The 13,727-nt window shown below is 35.6% G+C and overlaps 1 protein-coding gene and 1 pseudogene across 3 annotated transcripts in view; one reads left to right on the plus strand and one right to left on the minus strand.

The window, feature by feature from the left end:
• Positions 1 to 13,727, plus strand: part of KLHL3 (kelch like family member 3) — a 231,815-nt gene that overhangs the window by 64,113 nt on the left and 153,975 nt on the right. The window lies entirely within an intron of this gene.
• LOC102531215 (putative neuropeptide Y receptor type 6) lies at positions 1,226 to 2,094 on the minus strand (annotated as a pseudogene).

Genomic DNA, 13,727 nt, shown 5'->3' on the forward strand with positions numbered 1-13,727 from the left:
GCTAGTGATGATTTAGTAAAAGTCACTGAACAAATGGCTATTTAAACAATAGCTTAGTATCCTTTTTTAAGACAATCTAGCTGATTCTCCTACGTAAGTGACTCTGTAGTGATGAGGGATATTTTTAAAATATTTAACTCATAAGATACACAAGAGGTTTTAAAAGATCTAGAACTAATTATAATAGTGATACTGATGAAGTCCACCAGACCCCTTACTTAATATACATAAAGAATTAGAGATAAAATGTCAATTTGTAATGAAAGTTCTATTTACGTTGGCCATTAATAAGTTAGTTGATGTTATTTCTAGTATTATTGGAGTGCTAAAGAATTTGTGGTACTATCAGAACTGTTAGTGAAGAAAATATACTGTTTTCATGAACTAGGGGATCTGATCCAGGCATGGGAATTAAGTATAATTACAGCACTTAGCTTAAATGTTAGGTTAAAACCATTCCTTCAACTTCCATTCCAAACTCAGTTTGTTAGTTAATAAGTTATAATAGGAGTCTTTCTGACTTTGCTATTTAATTGAATAGTGGTTTTGACATGGTTGAAAGTTAGTTTCCATATCTGAAAGTGGAATTGCTTCAATGCTAAGGAGGTATAGCATTGTTTTTAGTGAGGATGTCATTAATAATAGCTTTTGTGGATTTCCACTGAATAACAATAGCTGGGAATTATGGTCCCCTGCCATTAATGCCCCTTGCTTCTCTTGCTTTCTTATTGTCGTTCTTTGCCACAAATGATGGCAGCTAGTTTGTTTTAGTTATTAGAGTTATTCTTCTAACAGAAAAGGGTGGTGTGTGTGCATGTTTGTGTGCTTGTGTTGGGTCAGTATATCAGACAGGTTTGCTGGCCTAAAGCAAAACTGAGTAGTGTAAAGTTGCTCTTTTGTTGGTTCTGTATTCTTTTGCATCTTGCCTTGTCCCCAGCCATCTCCCATTCAAGAAGGGCTTTAGCAGTAAGTATAAACAATTTTTATATACGTGTTGATGTATGAGCTAATCTTAATGATCCCTTGGATTCATCTGTGTGCATGCTGGAGATGGCAATATTTTCATATCTTTCCTGAGGTGTAAAGCACCAACAGTAGTGAATAAACAACACCAGGTCCTTCTGAAAATTTTTGTTGAGAAAGCCTTAGAAGAGAGGGTTTATACATGCAGAAAACATAGCAACCAAGTGGCAAACTACAAATACCAGGCTGAGGTGACAGCGCATCAGGACCTCATGATACCAGTCAGAGATGACACTGAAGACATTCAAGGGCAGCCAGCAAGCCACAAAGGTGACCACACTGAAGAGCATCATTTTGGTCCTCTTGTTCTCCCTGAGCCGGCTCTCACTTTCCCTCTTCTTGTCTACTTTCTGTTTCTCCTGCGGAGGCAGATAGCAATCTTCAGGTAGCAGATGAGGATGAAGCTCAGAGGGACAAATACTGGAGCATAAACAGGGAGGTGGTAAAGAGGGGCTGGTTCATTCTGGAGGGCTAGTTCTCTGCACAGGCCACCCAGTTGGTGTAGGGGTGCGTGGGAAGAGAGAGGTTTCAGAAGGGCTCATTGGTGAGGTGGTAGGACAGGAAGAAGGGACTAGACAACAGAAGGGAAAATAGCCAAATTAGTGTAATACTGCAGTAGGCGTAAGCTACACTGGGTTTCCAGCCCTGGGGGTTCACAGTCAGCTGATATCTTTCAACAGCAATCAACACAAGTGAGAATATGACACAAGAGATGGAGACGCTCTGTACATAGGAAGTGAGTCTGCACATTGATATCCCCAAACATTCAGTGGTCCATCACAGTGTAAATGACAGTATTGGAATACACATGACACACACTAAGATGTCAGAGAGGGAGAGACTGGCGATCAGTATGTTGGTGACATTCTGAGCTTCTCTCTGCTTCTTATAGGTGATAATGATGAGGGAGAGGTTTCTAAAAAAGCCTATAATTAAGACCACAGTATAGGCTATGAATGTTAGAAGCAAGACTAGGGTAGGGGCTTGACAGGACTCGAAGTAGAAAAATGCAAAGTTGTTGCTCTTTGCACTGGTTTTATTAGATGCTGGATGGTTTAGAAAAAGCTCCATTATGTCAAGGTTGTAAGGAGAGTTTTTCTAGACTAAGTCATGTTATGGGTAGGTATTTTGGCCATCAGTTCTTGGAAAGAACTTTGAGTCTTCCAATGAGTAATTAGTATTTAGTCTTTCTCTTTGTCTGCTTGATGGAAGTGCATGAATGACTTGAGTATGCTCTTGAGATCCTAAACAATTAAACAGAACCCACAAAATTAATGCAAGTTCTTAACAACCTGGACAGTTCTATCAGTGGAACAGTGTCCCTGAGAAGATAGAGAACCCACAAATCACAAATGTTAAAAAAAAAAAAGTGTCATTTTGGAACCAGAACTCAGCACTAGCAGAGCACCACTTACAATCCAAATATTTACTCTAAAGACTTAGACCATTCAGGCCCCAGATACACCTCTCCATCAGTTGCCCCATGCCCTCGAAACAAAAGGTGATTATGTCTGAATGTCATGAAAGATATGGGCTGTTGATGTTGGTGATGGATTCCGCTTTGGAGTATGGGGATGATTTGAGTGACAGAAGTTCTTAGGTGAGAGAAAACACGAATGAATTAATTTAGCATAAATGCAGAGTCTTGTATAATGAATTATCATTTTCTAGTACTGCTAAACATCCATTTTCTTATTTCTCTTTGTATTCCAATTTGTGGTTCTACTCACAAATTAGGGTGATATTTGTAACAGTGGTCCATGGCAGCTGAGGAATATTTTGCAATATTAAAGAATTTATATTACTCTTAAATTTTATGTATGAAAGTCAAGACATAATATATGTGATACTAGTTGTTGACGTTGACAGTGGATGAACCTTGAATGCTAGAATTGTGAGTAGTTCTATTTTTGTGAAAATACGCAATAGGATTTAATTTGTTTTTTAAAAGATTACATAAGAGTTTCAAGTTTACTATAATAATTTTACTTAAAATTTGGTATTTGCTAATTTATATATTGCTTTTTAATTTTATAGATCATTTTGAGCAGTTTAGAAAAAAGATATGAAAATATGAAAATGATTTTAATTTTTGATTTTTTCATGTTCAGTATATATTTTTTCAAGACAGTGTCTTCAAATTTTATACATTTTGAATAAATTACATTTTATTTTAATACTATAGATGATGAGAAAAGCTTACTTATAACAACATAACTAGTGATTTTGATGAAATTAAGGTAAGAAAAATAAATTTTATGGAATATATTGTAATTTGTGGATTATGTATGTCTTTATTTTATAATTCATTTATATATTGCCAAGTCGTCAACATTATATCCAGACATGTGCAGTAATACTTACATTCAACTGTCTTGATATTTTGTCAACTTTTAATTATATAAAAATCATAGCTTTACACTGTTTTTTAATCTTGTCAAGTTAAGTAGATTAAACATTTTATTTAATAGGTTGTTTGTTATATAACTTTCAAATTTTTGGAGGTATGGTATGAGCTTCCATTTATGCTCTTGCCCTGGACTGTGCAAATATTAGGCATGAATCTGTCTAGAAGTATTTTATTTATTTTAAATTTTTATTATTTTATTATTTTATTTAATTATTTTAGAGTAAATGTTTTTTATTTTAAATGTAAGAACATTATTTTTTAAAAACTTGGGAAATAATATAAGGGGGAAAATAATCAATATTACCATTTTGGTGTAATCAAATTTAGCCCTTTAGAGGATTAGCTTCTCCAAAATGTGTCTGAAATGCATCCTTTTCTCTTCATTACTGTTATATTTGTGCAGGTCATCATCATTTCTCACCAAAACTAAGGCAATAATGTAGTTACTTGTCTCTCTACATTTTCTTTTACTTCCTCCTAGTCCTTTCTCCACACTGTATCAGAGTAAATTTTGAAAAAAAATGTCATATCACTTCTTTACATAAAGACTTTCATCAATATCTAATTGCTATTGTTTGAGAAAATCCAAATTCGTTACTATTGCTTATGAAGTCTTATACGATGTCGTTCCTGTCTATCTCTTCAACTTTATCTCATCTCTCTTCTTCCTCACAATCTAAGTCCTTTCCGAGACCAGTTTTAGGGAGAAGTTTTAATTGGGGACAGAGTATCTTCTTCACTCTATAAGAGGAACTCTGCGAGCTGGTGGGTAGCTTGATTGTTGAATGGCAGCTAAAGTAATCCTTTATTGTTTATTTTTTTTGACAATAGCTACTTTCATACCTATCTTAGCCATAGGATCCCACCTTCTCATACCTCGCTTTGTTGATGGGTAATCAGGTTTGTAGGGGAAAGGTAGAGGTAGGGATGGGAATTGGTAACATAGATCAGGACATATTTCAAAGATACTATTCCTTTAACAATAATAGTCCATTTAATGGGTAGAGTATAATCTAACATGTTTCCTATTGATGGTCCCCTGACCGCCCCCCCCCCATTGGAAACAACAACACATTATAAACAACGATTTAGCCCACATTCATCTCTAGGAATTATCCTAAGGAAGTAACAGTCTGGGATACAGTGATGTTTGAGCATGTTGGATATGTCCATATATCCAGACCTACTCTATGTCCTATGAAGCTATCTATGGCAGACAAATATGTCAAAGCATGAAAACCTCCAAAGAACTTTTTACTAGTTTCATTTGTAATGTTGGGATCAGTTAAGTCCAAATATTCTTTTCATCTCTGTTATCCTTGGGTATTCCTTAAAATGTAAGCCCCTCCAGCCAGTGTGCCCCTCCTGCACCCTCTTGCCCAATTCATTCAGAGCTTCACATGGTCCTTCTTGGAGAATATACATATATATGTATTCAGTTGATCCTCAGTCAAGGATTCCATATTTATGAATTCACGTATTCTCTACAATTTATTTGTAACCCCTAAGTCCATACTCAGGGTCATTTGTAGACATGTGCAGAGTGGTAAAAAGTTTGGATCACATGAGGAGCATGTTCACTGTTAAGTTTGAATAAGGCAGTTGTTCTCCCTTCTCATTTCATCTCTCCTACTGAAAACATATTCTTTTGGTGGTCTGTTTAATGCTATATTTTTCATATTTTTCTGCTTTTTGATGATGATTTCACTGTTAAAATGGTTTCCCCAAGTGTAGTGCTGAAGTGCATTCTGGTGTTTTTCAGTGCAAAAATGCTGTGATGGGCCTTATAGAGAAAATACATGTGTTAGATACTAACTTTGTTCAGACATGACTTATACTGCTGTTGCCATGAGCATATTAAATAAAGTTTCTTTAAATGGAAGTACTCAAAACAAGGTTATGTGTTGATCACTTAATGAAAATGTGACTAGAGGCTTACAGGATCCTAACCCTGTATTTCCCCATAAGAACAGTGTCTTAGTATTCACTAATTGAGTGTTCAACGTAACTTTGTAGAACTTAACTACCACATATAATAAGAATCAGAATTATTGATTTATCCATCTTTGTATTTATTTATACCTCCCTATTGCCATTTCAGACAACTTCTTTTTCAACTTTGTGGAATTTCAGTCCATTTGGGTGTACCCCCCTAACCTTTTACTTTGCTATCATTTTCTGATGCACTTTATTATCTTCTCTCTCACCCCTAATTTCAACAAAGATTAATGAAGTTAAATTGATCAATCTTCAGTGTTTTTTGCATCTTATTTAAGAAATTCTTCCCTATCCTAAGGTCATGAAGATATTCTCCTATATAGTCTTTTAAAAGCTTTTCAGTTTTGACTTTCACATTTAGGTTTATAATCTACTTGGAATTGATATTTTGGTGGTGTAAAGTAGTACAATTTAATTTTGTTCTCATAGATATTTGATTGTTCCAGAACCATTTATTGAAAAGACATCTTTTCCCCAGGACTTCACAATGTCATCTCTGTCATTTATCAAAGGTCTAAATAGGTATAAGTCTATTTCTGGTTATTTTGTTCTGTTTGTCTGTTTGATCACTCGTGTCAATATCACATTGTATTAATTACTATATTTTATTAGTCTTAGAATAAATCCTCCTACCTTGTTTTACTTTTCAAAAGTATCATGGCTAATTATGATCCTTTGTGTTTCCTTGTAAATTGTAGCATCAGCTTTTTAAATCCTATAAATAAACTGCTAGTGACTTCTATTGGAATTGTGTTGACTCTGTACTTCATTTTGAGAGGTGAAATGTCTCCAGGGTTGTGTCTTCCAAATTCCATAAATATGGTATATCTGTGTCTTCAGGTCTATAAATTCTCTCAATGAAGTTTATAATTTCCATATTGCGATTGGCATCTTTAAAGATTTATTTGTAGATACTTCATATATGTTATGCTAGCATAGCTGATATTTAAAATTGTTTTCATTTTTAAAATTGTTACTGATGTATAGCAATACAATTGATTCTGCAAATTCATTTTGTAGTTAGCCATCTTGCTAAAATGTCTTAATAATTTATCTTTAGATAGTCTTAATTTTTCCACATTTATGATCCTATTGAGAGGAGGGAAGTGGGAGGGCACAACCACTGAAGGAATGACAGCACAATTGAGGACAGGACAAACTGGTTAGAACCAAGACGGTGGAAGATTCGACTTCCAGTAGACCTTGAGCCTCATGGCACACCCATAGGTGCCATGACAGTTCCTAGGCTGACTGCAAAAGGTCAAAAAGTGGGCGGGGGCCCAGTTCCTGGAAATCCTCACCCCTTAGTTGACATAGTTGGAATAATTCTACTCGTTACCCTATGAAATTACTGAGCCCATAAAAACTAACAATCCTGTGCCATGTGGTTTCTCTCTCTTGCCTTCATCATCTGCAAATAATGATAGTTTTATTTTTCTCTTTCTCGTCCTTATTTTAAAGTTACATATCCTTGCCTTACTGGTCTGGCTAGACCCTCCAGTACAATGTTGAATAAAAAGTAGTTTCAACAGGCATCATTTAAAGGCAAAGCTGTAAATATTTCGCCATTAAGTCTATTGTTTATTGTAAGTTTTTTGTAAATGTCTCTTTCAGGCTAAGAAAATTCTTTTCTCAGTTTACTAAGATTTATTTTAAAAAAATCTTGAATAGATATTAACTTTTATCAAATACATTTTCTGTTATTATTAGGATAATCATATTATTCCTCTATTCTGTTATTATGTTTAATAAGATTAATAGTCTGTTGCTAAATTGAATTTGTACTGTTTAGATAAACACAAATTAATCATGATGTGTTAGCCTCTTTATTCATTGCAGTTTTCTATGTGCTAATATTTTGTTTAGAAAGTTTGCATTTTGTTCTAAAGTGAGCTTACCTGTAAGTTCTCCTTTTTCTTACTGTCCTTAGTGAATTTTGGTTTCAGAATTATGCTAATCTCATAAAATAAATTTGAAAAGTACTCTCTTTTTTAGTCTTTAAAAGAATTTGGATTTTATTAAACTTATTTCTCCCTTCAATATTTGTAGACACTGATGGTGAAGTCATTGTGCCTATAGATTTCTTTGTGGGAAGATCTTTGGGAAAAATAGAATGTTGTGAGAGTTAGTTACTATTGGTTGCATTTGATAGATAAGATATGACAAGAAAGAGATGGGCTCAAAAAAGAACTAGCTGATTTGCAAGTAGAAAAAGAATTTAATTCCTTAATTTTAAAGGAAATTAAGAGAGCACAGAAATTCAGAACTTGCAGGTTTGGATGAGATAAGTGATTCTCATCTCCATCTAGTAAAAGATAAACTAAAGCCTTTGGATGATAAAATCTGGTTAAAAATGCTTAGCCTTTAAAGCAAGGATCACATCAAGGATGTGAACAGACACTTATTGTTAAAAACCTATGAGTGGATTAAAGTGATAATTTATTAAGTCCTTTTTAGTTTGACAGAATTATCAAGGAAAAGAGACTAGACCTTGTCTATCCCAGCAGAAGCTTGATAGGCTAAAGTATCTGAATGAGGGAGGATTGTCTTAAAAAGAATTTTGGTTGTGGCTATTAGTATAGGGAGCTGATTAAAATAAAATAAATGAGTAAGTCACGCATATTTTGAGAAAGAACTGTATGTCAAAAATATTACCAGCCTAGATTATAAGTCTGCTATGACTGTTACCGAGTTCAAACTCAGTTCTGCTCACCACAGGGCAAGCCAATAAATCAGGAGATGAGGTGTTGGGGAAAGGAATAGTGTCTTTATTTGGAAAGTGGGCAGACTGTTACGGAAATGACAGGCCAGCCAAGAAACAAGCACCACTCGGAGGGTTGGAGTACTCAGATTTATTACGCCGGTGGGCTCAGAGGGGCTTCTGCTCCGAAGCTCTGAGCACCTCCAAGACGTGCACATGAGGTTTTAGGGTTAATTACAAGTATGGGCTACTAGCCAATAAGGCTCAAACAACAAAAAGCAAGGAATCAGTACACTGAAGCTTATCAATTCGGAACAGATCACGTTACTGACACTTGTTGAGCTTGGATTTACGAGTTAGCTTGTTAGCCCAGTAAACTGACACTAAACTTTAGATTTACAAGTTAGCCCGGCAGAACTTATATCAGTAAACCGACACTTATCACACTTAGATTTGTGACTGAGCTCTTTAGCCCAAAAGACTGACACTAAACTTCAGATTTATGAGTTAGCCCAGCAGAACTCAGATCAGTAATCCGACACTTGTTACATTTAGATTTGTGAGTTATCTTGTTAGCCCAGCTGGGCTTTTTCTTCACAAGACCACTTTATTTGGAAAGCCGCAGACCACTTTATTTGGAAAGCCGGCAGGCCAAGAGGATGGCAGACTAATGCCTTGGAGAACCATCCTGCTCTAGTCAGAATATAAGATCCTTTTATACAAAAAATAAGGGAGGGGGAGGGAAAATAAGGGAGGGGGTATGGTTGACTGTTGTAATCTTCTTGCTGCAGGCATTCTTTGTTCTTGCAGCCATCCCTGTTGGCTAGGTCATGGTGTCCCTGTGAACCTCCAACAAAACAAAGGTTATTCTCTACTACACAACTGTTGGCCCCAATATTCTATGGGAAGGAAACACACAGAGAAAGCTGCTAAGTTCTCAAGGAGGGAATATTTTTTAGTGCCCTCTTTACAGTGACCAAGAATAACTGAAAAGGAATGTTGTGCCAAAGGGCAGGGCCATGTTGAACAATGGATTAGGGAGTCACTGCTGGGGAGTGAAATCAGGACCTATTCAAGAAATATTCCCCTTCCCCAGAGTAGGAATCCCTTGTAATCATCTGCCCAGTGGGATTTTAGGATTGTGTCTTCCATCTTTCTTCTTTCCAAATGGAAGTATTTATTGCAGTTATCCTGACCCTGTTCCACTATTGTGTATATATTTGGGTGGGGTCAAACAGAAGTGTTCATAGGTATCTAGGGTAAAATGAATCTCATTTAGACCTGATGTAGAGATGAACACGTATCACTCAGGGATCTTGGACTTTGAGCTCAAGGTAGTGACTTTGTAGAACTTTACTGTTTTCTCCCTTGGCAAGGAGGTAATTATATTTGTATGTGACAGAGGGTGAGAACTGAATATTTAAAGATAAAAAAGGTGGCTTGTAATAGATTTTTCTTTATTATTCATGAAATTTGGTGCACTTTCTTACAAGAGGATCGTACTTGAAAAGTGAGAAGTGACATATGTTGCTTTCTAGTAGAAGATTTAAGGGTCAGCATGTGCTTGGCCATACTCTGTTTCTCTTCTTCCATAAAAAGCATCAATATTTCAGATAATGGCTTATCTATCAGATTTGGTTCCACAGCAGAAAAGATGTGGATCAGTTCTGCATCTGACCCACAGTAACCACGGAAAAAAAAACAAATATTGGTAGTTGTAAGCCATGTGATTTTGGAGTCATTTATTACTGCCACATGACAGCCTCCCATGGCTAATACAGCTATGCTTACAATGTTAAAAGAGATAGAATACAAGCCTAAACTGTCTGCAGAGAATTGAAAATTATTAAAAAACAAAACAAAACAAAAACAAAGTATTTGAAAAAGAGCCAAATAGAACTTCTAGAAATGATGAATAAGTCATCCAATAAAGACTCAGTTGAAGGATTTGACAGAAGATTGAGCAAAGCTCAAAGAGAGAATTAATGAACTAGAGGATATATCAGAAGATATTATACAGAATGCCTTGAAGAGAGACAGAAAGATTGAAAATACAGAAGAGAAATTAAGATGTGTGGTGGATAGAGTAAGAGGACTTGTCATTCATTTAGTTGGGGTTTCATAAGGAAAGATGAGAAAGAATGGGGCAGAAGCAATATCTGAAGATGTGATTACTGAAAGTATTTTAGAATGAATTAAATAAGCTCAACACTTAACGGTTACCAGCGGGGAAGAGGGTGGGTGGGAAGGGATAAGCTGGGAGTTGGAGATTTGCAGATACTGACTGGTCTATATAAAATAGATAAACAAGTTTATACTGTATAGCATGGGGGATTATATTCGATATCTTGTAGTAGCTTATGGTGAAAAAGAATATGAAAACAAGTATGTGTATATTCATATATGACAAGCATTGTGCTGTACACCAGAAATTGACACAGTATTGTAAACTGACTATATTTCAATAATAAATTAATAAATAAGATCAACAATCCCAAGTAAATAAAAAGAAATCCACCTAAGACACGTTATAGAAACTGCAGTAAATAATAAGCAAATAGTATTAGCAGCACCAGAGGAAAAGCGTGGATTATTTTCAAAGCAGCAGCAGTTGGATTAGTAAATTCACTTCCTAATTGCAGCAGTGGAAACCAGGTGCTAATGAAACAGCATCTTTATTTTATGTATCTATTTTTCTAAAATTTTTTTATTGAGTTGACACTGGTTTATTACATTATGTTTCATGTGTACAGCATTATAATTCTACTTCTGTATACCTTATAGCATGCTCACCACCAAAAAATCTAGTTTCTGTCTGTTACCATACAGTTGATTCCCTTTACCCATTTTACTCTCTTCCCCACCATTCCCCACCCCTCAGCCGCTCTGCAACTCCTTGTCCCCTGGTAACCTTGACTCTGTTATCTGAATCTATATGTTTATTTTGGTTTGGTTTGGTTTGTTCTGGTTTGTTTGTTTATTTTGTATTTGTGTCTGTCTGCTTTTTATATTCTGTGAATGAACAAAATCCCAGATGAGGCCCATCCATGTTATTGCAACTGGTAAGATTTTATCATTTTTTTTTAATATTGCATTTTGTTTGTGTGTGTATGTGTATTATATCTTCTTTATCCATGCAATAGTATTTTTAAAGAGCTGACATAAAATATCTGCCAATCTGGAACTTATACTAAACAGAAATATTTTTCAAGAATGAAGGCAAAATAAAGACATTTTTCCAGACAAAAGCTAAGAGAGTTCATCTCTAGCAGATGCTCACAATGGGAAATTTTAAAAGACGTGCTTCAGAGAGAAGGAAAGTGATCCTGAGGGAAGATCTGAGATACCAGAAGGAAAGAAGAACAAAGAAGGTGGCAAATATATGGGTAAATCTAACGAACACTAATTATATAAAACAGTAGTAATAATGTCCCAGTAGGGTTAGAAAATTAAAATACACAACATTAACAATAATATAATCCAGGAGGGGGATAATGCATTTTAAATGATCCTCATATCACCTAAGGATAAGATAAAGATATTCATTAACGTTAGTTTTGATAAATTAAATATGCATACAGTAATTTCTGGGATAACTGCTAAACAATGAAAACAGTTTATAATTTCCAAACCAGTAGATGAAGAAAAAGGGATAATAAAATATTCATTCTTTACAGTGTGAGGGTTATCAAAGCAGCAAGGATGACCTGAGGGTTTCTGGCTTTGGTAAGCAGGTGGATGACAGTATTCCTAACTGAATTAGGGAACAGGAGAAGAGACAATGTGGAAGGAGAGGGTGAGTTCAGTGTGGGACAAGTTGAATTTGAGGTGCTTGAGGGACAGCCAAGTGTCAGGAGGTCAGGGCCAAGGCAGTGGGTTTTGGTTTTCTGACCTTTTAATTTTGGTTTTTGGTAGTTTTTTTCTTTTAAGCTGCAGTGATCCTTAGTTCCTTCTGAACTTACGCATTTGCCTAACTATTCTGAGGTCATCTTGGGTATAGTGTTTTGATGTACATTTTTAATCGATTATCCAAATACCCACTGAAGGAAAATCGCAAAGTTAATGTCTCTGGAAGCTTTTAAACATAAGGTGCTTTTCTATTCCAAGATGTTTGGATTTGCCCCCTAACCAGAGGGCTGGACTTCTCCAAGTATAAGAAAAGAAAAGGGTTGGTTGGTTTCAGGGGAGTTTTTTTGGTTTTTGTCTTTTTGATATTTAGGAATTTATTCTTTGCTCTTCTCTGCCATCTGGTGGCATATGAATGGAAAGTTGCATTTGGAGAGAAAATAAGGAATTTCAGCTATATATAACAAATATGTATATACAACTTATTGAATATATAATATATTGGATATATATGCTATGTATAATATATAAAATATGTAATTTATTGAAGAGAAGCAATAAATGGTTGTGTGTGTTTGTGATTCCAAACATTGAAACCACCAAATCAGTTTTAAGGCACAGAAATTTGTCTGTCTGTGATATTTTTTGGCTTCTGTACCTACTCTTCTTTTGCCTCCCTTGTCTTGCTTCAGCATCTGGCATTTTCAACCTCATATGTAGTGCCGAGTAAACTAAGTAATCAAAGTTAAAATTTTCCTTAAGTGCTTCTCTTAATTAAATCAAGGTTAGTTTTTTGAACTATATGAATGTGTAGCCTACTTCTCCCTGAGCATCTTCTCTTCTGTCTCTGTAGCCTTGTGGAGGCAGAATAACGACCCTCCAAAGGTGTCTTCAGCCTAATCCCCAGACCCATGAATGTGTTACATTACATGGCAAAAAGTGCTTTATAGATGTGATAAGGTTAAGGACCTTGAGATAGGGAGACTCTTTTGGATTATATGGGTGGATACAATCTAATCATATGAACACCTTTGCTGGTTGTAGTCAAAAGAGCCAGAGGGAGAAAGAGAAAGGGGGAGAGAGAGAAAGAAAGAAGCAGAGAAAGAAAGAGAAAAGATAGCTAGCTAACTAGGACAATGAAAGAAGGAGCAGGAGAAATTTAAAGTATGAAAGGAAACAGACTCACTGTTGCTGGCTTTGAAGATGGAGGAAGGGGGCCATGAGCCAAGGAATGTGAACAGCCTCTAGGAGGAAACAAGTTTCTCCTCTAGAGCTTCCAGAAAGGAATGCAGCCCTGCTAATACCTTTATTTTAACCCAGTGAAATTGATATGAGATGTTTGACTCACAGAATTGTAAGATAATAAATTGTGTTATTTTAAACCACTATTAGGTTTGAGGTAATTTGTTATGGCAATGATAGAGAACTAATTTCAGCCTCCATTCCATGTTTTGATTAGAATTGGGAATGAAAGCTTAGATTGGGAGGATTGCAGAGCTAGCTTGAATTTGGGCTAGTGGCAAACCTAAGGAACTGGAAGTAGGGTAGTAATAAACTAGTTTCTTTGTCAAATTTAATGTTGCTCCTCTCTTTCCAGGTTATGTTGTGACCCTTCAAGTGCCTATTACCCTCTTATTTTTACCCTTCTCTTCCAGGTTATGTTTTGGCTTCCTTTTCAAAACTTTTTCCTCCTCTATTCTTGCCCAAAGGCAAGAGTTTGGACAGATTAAGTTATATTATGAATATTCG

Source organism: Vicugna pacos, chromosome 3, assembly GCF_048564905.1.
Source record: "Vicugna pacos chromosome 3, VicPac4, whole genome shotgun sequence".
Lineage (NCBI taxonomy): Eukaryota > Metazoa > Chordata > Mammalia > Artiodactyla > Camelidae > Vicugna > Vicugna pacos.